We start from the raw sequence: 8,281 nt of genomic DNA, 5'->3' as shown, positions 1-8,281 counted from the left end.
CGATTTGATGTTATTTTGATGGACAAAAATAAAGTTTTTCTTTCAAAAACAAGGATATTTCTAAGTGGCACCAAACTTTTGAACGGTAGTGTAATTAACATTTCATTATTTATTTTTCCATATTTTCTCATTGTTTCTGTGATAAAAAAAATAAAATTACATTTAAATAGAATTCTTTAAGAATCCTGCGTAGTATTTTAGTGTTTTCATACTTTGTGCAAAGCAATTGATAAGCATTAAAAACGTTGTGGATGAAGCCTCCTGAGTGGCGCAGTGATCTAAGACACTGCGTCGCAGTGCAAACTGCGTTGCTACAGATGCTGGTTTGAGACCCGTGTCGGCCACCACCGGGCGCCCCACGAGGTGACGCACAATTGGCCTGAGTTAGGGGAAGGTTTGGCCGGCCGGGGCTGTCTTTGTCCCATCGTGCTGTGGCGGGCCAGGCACATGCATGCTGACACGGTCACCAGGTGTATAATGATTCCTCCGACACAAGATGTTTTTTTTGTGGATGGCTATAATTTGTATGTATAAAATTGTAATATTTAAAATGACTAAATCGGGTAATTTTGGATACATTTATTTAAATTTGCATCGGGCAGCTTCTTGGGGGATTCTGGTAAAATGCCAGCAAAGTCGGCTGAATTCCGGTAGACCCGACAGAAATGGKCCGTGGTACTTGGGCTGATTCTGGGCAGTCATTCATTTTGAATCCGGGCCGAGTCCGACAACCGATTCCGGGCCGATTCAATCAGTTCCGGCCCCCCGGAAGAGGGACGCTTCTGGGCGGATTCCTKATTGTTAGCTGGGTCATATTCAAATTGTTTATTTGTTAATTTGTGTTGTTTCCCTAAATCCACACCTATAATTATTAGACAAACTCKCCAGCATCACTTTAGACAGACAGTCTGTTGTGTTTGAAATTTTATTAATAGCAACATCAGAGTACTAAATGTACAGAGGACGAATCCAATGAGAATCGCATTTACAGTGCTTGCAAATACAAAGCTTAGAAGTACAAGAGTAACCAAATCAAGATCACCTGGAAATTCAAACGTTACCAATACCTACAAAAAGAAGAGAGATGTGATCCATAAGACACAAAATAAAAGTTTACAACATTTAGCTGACACAGAAACTTACTGTTTATAGTACAGTCCTTCTGTGTGCGTATGTGTGTTTGTGTGTACTATATTCATAGATCTTATACAAAATTAACATAGGTACTCATTGATATATTAAACACAAATATAAAAGTTTAAGAGTCACAAAGTACAAATTTTCAGTTGTTATGGCAACAAGACTTCAGTCAGTTCTGTCTAGTAGTAGTAGTAGTATGGATTCTTGTGATTGTTTCTCTGAACAAATTGTTGTTGTGGCCCCGTGTGAAAAAAACACCAGAAAGAAAAATATGTCGTCTCGGTCAGGTGTATGTGTGTGTCTATCGTTTAGCMTTGTGAATGATTTCAATACCTGAAGAAACCTCTTCCCAATATCTCCCAGACATATATCGGTTTGGCTTCGTCTTCTCTGAGAGAGTGACAAGGCAATGCTGAGGCAATGCCTCACTGTCAGGGCGGACTCTGTTCCATTCTGATGACCTYTCCAGTGATAACCATGTATCGATTGAGTCGTGCTATCTCAAATATCAACGTTAAACCAGTCCAGATCAATATACACTCCATTTTCAAGGRGTCATACTGAATGTCAGTCTGAGGCCCTTTTTTGTGCAGTGGCATATAGTTATGCTCATAGGCAGATGCGTTTCATGTAACCAGACTCCGCTTGACCCAAAATGGCCGTATAGGAAACGGTGACGTCATTAAATGATAGTTCAAGTCATTGACACTATTGATAAGCACTGGTGATCATGTCAGTACAATAGCTCTTATGAATAGAAAAATAAAAACATGATCTGGGAGAAGAATCGGAGCCCTCCGTTTTAGATACAGTTTAAGATCACAATACGTGAAGTCATAATAACATGATGAGGGAAGCAGTGTGTGAACGAATTACCCTATGTAATGCAAAAATATGCACCCAAAAACAACCCAGACACCGTATTTATTCCCTTTCTCTAAGTATTTCAGAACYACTAGGAGTATCCGTAACCCCCCTGTGCCGTAACTAGCCTGTGGCCAGAAGAATTCTAATGATATCAATCAGTCACAATGTTCATTATGATAACATGTCCTCCCCCATCAGTATAGTGCCATATTGAAATACTTTAAGTCTGAACCCCCTGGCCTGTGATTAGACTGAGAAACAAGACAGATTGATTATTTTAGTTCTGGAGTGTTCATCATATCTCATAGATAGAAAAAGCCTCTTGGGCCATTGAGACGTCAGGCATACATTGAATAGGTCAGTAGGTCGCAATCAATTCAACTAATATTCAACACGATATTGACATGAAGCGAAATACTGCCCAATATGTGTGTGACATCTGCTTTCCTCTTGCTGATGGCACTGACTGACTGCATCCTTTTGTTAATTGACAGTTTGTTTGTCTTAGGTGACACATTGGGGACATTCTGTACCGTTAGTGTCAGGGATCACTGAAGAGCCAGCTAGAGCAGATATGTCTCTTATGTAGACATTTGTTTGTTCACAAAAGGTGTTCCGTCTTTGGTGTCAACTTCATATTTCTCTGATCTTACTCCCCCTCCCATTCAGAGTATACATAAGTAATCTTCACAGTCAAGTGGGCTAACTGTGAAATCAACAATGACACAAAATAGTCATGTTAATGTATGTCCGAGTTGCCTAAAACGATAACTTAGTGTTACACATTGTGAAAAATAAATAGGTTTTTCATGAGCTAGGTATGTTCTTTTGTGTTTCCTGATTTTGACCTGCCACAAGAATTGATAACCTCAAACAACTTTCTTGAAACACCAATACAAGGTAACAGGTCAAATGTGGAGGAAGGATGAGTGTACTGTGAACACGTTAATGAACTACAGCACAGGTATGGTTCAGTGCATCATATTCTTCATAACAGATTGAGCAGAGAATCATGGTTATTGTAGTTGGCATTGATATTTCACACTGAGGGAAGAACTGAAATCCTGTGAGTGGCTTATGTCAAGTTACATTTTCTTTGCCATTCCAGTGCTAGTTTAGGTACTCAAGTGACGACCCTAAAGCCAGGTAGGTACACACTACATTTTGAAGTACTATGGGCGTATTACCATTCATATTTCAAGACACTTGAGAGAGTTCTGATATTAATGTTGCAAGGTGCAAGGCTTTCACATGTAACAATTTCACAGTATATCAGGAATTTAAGAAATGTGCATTCAGGACAATGTAATATCACGTTTTGATATTTGATTGAGAGCATATACGAACATCTGAGGCTTGTAGACAGCACTCGAGGAACCTTTCACATGAAAGGAATTGTGCCACTGATATTCCCATGATGTCCCAAACTTCCTTTAGAATATTGAGGCAAAAACACATTTATGCCAAAATAGTGTAGTATGTTAATGGCTTTAAACAATTATATCTAAAAATCATATCCAAAGATGTTCATGAGAGGGGAGAATTTTGTGGAAAACAATTAGCGGTATTTCAGTCATCATCATATGAAAGATAGACATAATTACATACCCGATACATTTCAGTACCAGCATAATGTTTTAAAACTTGTTCTCTTCATATGCATCAGCAGGTGTCCTTTTTTCAACCTTGCCAGTGTTACCATTGCATCAATGAGTGGTTTACCATGAAAGGGGAGTGAAATATTTACACTAAAAACCCATTGAACCCTTAATCTTTGTTTTCTTTACTACTCTACTTCTTTCTGATAATGTATCTATTGCTTCAACTCATGCTTAATAATATTGGGGTCATAGGTCTAATAGTTTTCCCTGCCTTTAAAGAAAAAAATAACACGTCTAGATCTCTAGAGTAGTTACATGTAGTAAATATTACAACACAAATTCTTTAAAAAGAAACTCAGTTTCAGTGTCTAACTTTCTCTCATTCCAATTATTATTGGGTTAACATTACTTCCCCTTTTCACCATGACTAATCATATTTCCAGAAGCAAATAGAATTCCTATGAAAATGGTGTGTCAGCATTTGATAATTGCACATTGTTTACCAACCAAACCCAAGGCAGCAGCATTCTGATCTCATCCTAGTATACAATCAAAATAACTTGTCACGTCTGTGTAGATTCTCATGGACGGTAGCTCTGTAACCTCTCACAACCCAAATCCTTTATCAGTATTTAAAATATTGCAGCTTCTATTTAAGTATTGTATTAGTTAGCTAAATATATAATACAAGTACTGCTTGAAAGTGCAGGTAGGAAGCTTGGCACAATGTTAGTTTGTGTTGTGAAAGAAATACTGTAGTTACACATGTAAACAAAGACACTATCCCCGACCTAGCTGAACCTTTCCCAAAAAGGGATAGGTCTTTAAAAATAGAACACACCTGTACACAAATAGAAGCAAATATATATAAAATACATTTACACATGTATAATATACAGTAATTTAGTAACCCTCTGACTWTTAGGATAACACTCTTCATTCCAAAAATATATGTTATGTTGACACAACTCAACCTCAACGTACATGTTGGGCCGAATTGGCATTGTCATTCATGGTGTTTTGGTGTGTGAGGGGAGAGAATGGTGTACTTGGAGCCAATATTGCACCACAGCCTCTGATCCAAGGTCAGTTCTTTACCCCTCCAGGTACATAAACATATGATTTTGTGATTTTGGTTAACTCATCTCGGACCTGTACTTAAAGGTCTACTTCTGCCTTGAGCTCAGGGAACAGAATAGCAGAAGCCTGAATCTTGTTTGTCTCCTTGAGTAAGTGCAGATCTCAACCCGGGACAGAATCCAGTCCATCTTTACATCTGTACATTTTGCGTTCCACACAAAATAATTGCAATCGAGTCTTGTTGTTTTTTGTGCTTTCTACCAACCCACTAGTGTAATGAAAGATTTTTTCCATTGTCCAAGTCTCCTGACTTACCAAATATGGAATTGAATTAACTTATCAACTAATTAATGTATTACATGTGGCCCAGACGTATTGTTTTTGATTGGCTGCTCCCAATCCCCCTGGTTCTGCATCTCATTGATGATGCTGGAGGTTTTGACGAGGCAAACACACTGATATTCCAGCTGAGATTGTATTCCTTCATACAGTAGTGGTGAGGTTTAGGGAGGAACATTATTATACATGGTTGTGACTGCATTCACAGAGCAAGATATACAGCTAATTTGGACCTAATTTGAAGGGATACCTTTTAAAAAATTGCTGGAGGGGGATGTGCAGATGTCAATTTCRTGATTGCATTTCTGAGATGATGGTATAGAAAAGACTACCTCCAGTTGTAAATACTTCACACACCTTTAGAAATGGTGCCCTGTGTGAGGAGATGTTAATATGATCATTCCAATTATGATTTCAATTAGCATGTGCTTGATAAATACAACACAAAAAAAGTATTACAATTCCCCAAAAATACACACAATAGTGGCCTTAGAAGCACTGTTTGAAAAATCTGAACCTTAGTTGTTTTAATATATAATCACTGAATAATTAGATACAGCGCATTAAGAATGTATTCAGACCCCTTCACTTTTTCKACATTTTGTTACTTTACAGCCTTATTCTAAAATTAATTAAAACATCTCAAATCTAAACACAATACCCTATAATGACAAAGAAAATACATTTTTGCAAATGTATTAAGTATTCAGACCCTTTGCTAAGATACTAAAAATTGAGCTCAGGCGCATCCTGTTAACATTGATCATCCTTGAGATGTTTCTACAAATTGAGCACCAGAGTTCCTCTGTGGAGATAGGAGAACCTTATAGGACAACCATCTCTGCAGCACTCCACAGTCAGGCCTTTATGGTAGAGTGTCCAGACGGATGCCACTCCTCAGTAAAAGGCACATGACAGCCCGCTTGGAGTTTGCCAAAAGGCACCTAAAGGACTCTCAGACCATGAGAAACAAGATTCTCTGGTCTGACCAAAGATTGAACTCTTTGGCCAGAATGCCAAGCATCACTTCTGGAGTAAATCTTGCACAATTTCTACAGTGAAGCATGGTGGTGGCAACATCATGCTGTGGGGATGTTTTTCAGAGGCAGGGACTGGGAGACTAGCCAGGATRGAGGGAAAGATGAATGGAGCAAAGTACAGAGAGATCAATGTTGAAAACCTGCTCCAGAGCGCTCAGAACCTCAGACTGGGGTGAAGGTTCACCTTCCAACAGAACAACGACCCTAAGCACACAGCCAAGACAACGCAGGAGTGGCTTTGGGACAAGTCTCTGAATGTCCTTGAGTGGCCTAACCAGAGCCCGGACTTGAACCCGATCAAACATCTCTGGAGAGACCTGAAAATAGGTGTGCAGCAACGCTCCCCATCCAACCTGACAGAGCTTGAGAGGATCTGCAGAGAATATGAGAAACTCCCCAATACAGGTGTGCCAAGCCTGTAGCATCATACCCAAGAAGAATTGAGACTGTAATCGCTGCTAAAGGTGTTTCAACAAAGTACTGAGTAAAGGGTCTGAATACTTATGGAAATGTCATATTTCAGTTGTTTATTTTAATACATTTGCAAAAATTTCCAAAAACCTGTTTTTGCTTTGTCATAATGGGGTATTGTGTGTAGATTGAGGGGTGAAAAAATTATATAATCCATTTTAGAATAAGGCTGTAACATAACAAAATGTGGAAAAAGTGAAGGGGTCTGTACACTTTCCGAATGCACTGTAGTTGAGAGGAGATATTCAATATTTCTCACTAACCGTAATTGTCGAGTTTGAATAATTATATTCTTACAAGTTAATTCTAAATTTACACCCTTGTGCGGTACTGCTCATATCCTACCTCCACTCATAGTAACTTATCATGTCTTATCACTTGTGAATAATGCTTGGGATGGAAGATGAAATGAAGACTTACATATTAAACATGACCTGAGGCAGTATATATGTAAACATACTGCTAATCCTCTCGATTTGCCTTAGCTATCTGGATAACCATAACCATTCAGATTGAACTGACCACAACAGGATATAGGGTATGCACTGTTCGACAGCCATCGAGACAGAAGTTTTGAAGAAATGTAGTAAGCACAATCAAAAACAACTGAGAAATAGGTCATACCGAATGGGGAATTAATCTGGGCTTGGATTCGATAAGTGTATTGAAATTATCCCCTTTGCTTTAATATCTGATTGGACAGCGGCACGTCATTAACAGTCCAAACATCGTGTGGCATGGGAACTGCACTGCTTGGGTTGAGACTGACCTCTTTTTATGTATAAAAATAGACAGACTACTCTGGTTTTAAAATGGGACCTTAAACAATGCCTTAAATGTAAGTGTTGGATAAAGCATTTACCATTATTCTTTTTTTTTTCTTGGCCTCAATGAATAGTGCTTCATATAATAAACATTTTTGGGACTTTGCAACACAATTCTTAAAACTACATCAGAAAAGATATTCAAATACTTATAACATTTTTTTTCTTCACTTTTCTTTAAAAAAAGATGGAGTTGGGTTGATACAGAGTCAATATAGCAATATTTTAGTTGTCCATAAATTGTTGTCGAAAGTTCRTTCTGTACAGATTGTGGCACATAGTGGCATTATTGGCACATTGTTCAGTAATACAGCTCAGCTTCTTCCACTGTGAGCAGCGTCTCAGAGTCTCCTAGCTCTCCAAGGCAGCTAGTCTTCTTCAAGGTGTCGCTGACGTCAATGGTCTTTTCCTGCACATCCAGTAATATAGCTACACATTAACTCTAACTACATATCTAAACTACCACAGGTCTCTGGATAATAATATGAAGTGGCAGCGGTATGGCTGCTCGGTTTGTCATAATTTTTAGAAAAATAAATATCTMCATCAGTGTCCAGAGAGAGAGAGTTCCCACTATCTTACAAAATTGGCCATTGTTTGAGTCACTTCTTTCTCTTGGTTGGAAAAGTTTACCAAAGTGTCCTGTGGAGAAAAATCATGACATAAGTCATTAAAATTGTCAAATTAGCTGTAGAAAATCAATAGGTTTGAAGCAGTAGTTGGAGCAAAATAAGAATTTATGTGTCAAACTCATCATAGAGCACATCAAATAGCCTACAGCATGTGCCATAACTCCCAGTTGTAAGTACCATGTCACAATGCACCCACACTGCAATACATAGTATATGCCCATCGAACTACCATGGCTCTCCATGTCCTTTAAGACTGCCGTGCTGGAAGGAAGAACTGGGGCGTTTGG

The 8,281-nt window shown here is 38.6% G+C and overlaps 1 protein-coding gene across 1 annotated transcript in view; it reads right to left on the bottom strand.

Moving 5' to 3' along the window:
• Positions 1–911: 911 nt before the first annotated feature.
• LOC111976910 (adherens junction-associated protein 1-like) overlaps positions 912–8,281 on the bottom strand; it is a 110,808-nt gene continuing 103,438 nt past the window's right edge. Inside the window, exon 6 of the mRNA XM_024006070.2 lies at positions 912–8,004. The gene's annotated coding sequence lies outside the window, so the exon portion shown is untranslated. The remainder of the gene's footprint in view (positions 8,005–8,281) is intronic.

Source organism: Salvelinus sp. IW2-2015, linkage group LG17, assembly GCF_002910315.2.
Source record: "Salvelinus sp. IW2-2015 linkage group LG17, ASM291031v2, whole genome shotgun sequence".
Taxonomy (NCBI): Eukaryota; Metazoa; Chordata; class Actinopteri; order Salmoniformes; family Salmonidae; genus Salvelinus; species Salvelinus sp. IW2-2015.
Note: the sequence above shows the minus strand (reverse complement) of the source record. Positions and strands in the feature narration are given on the sequence as shown.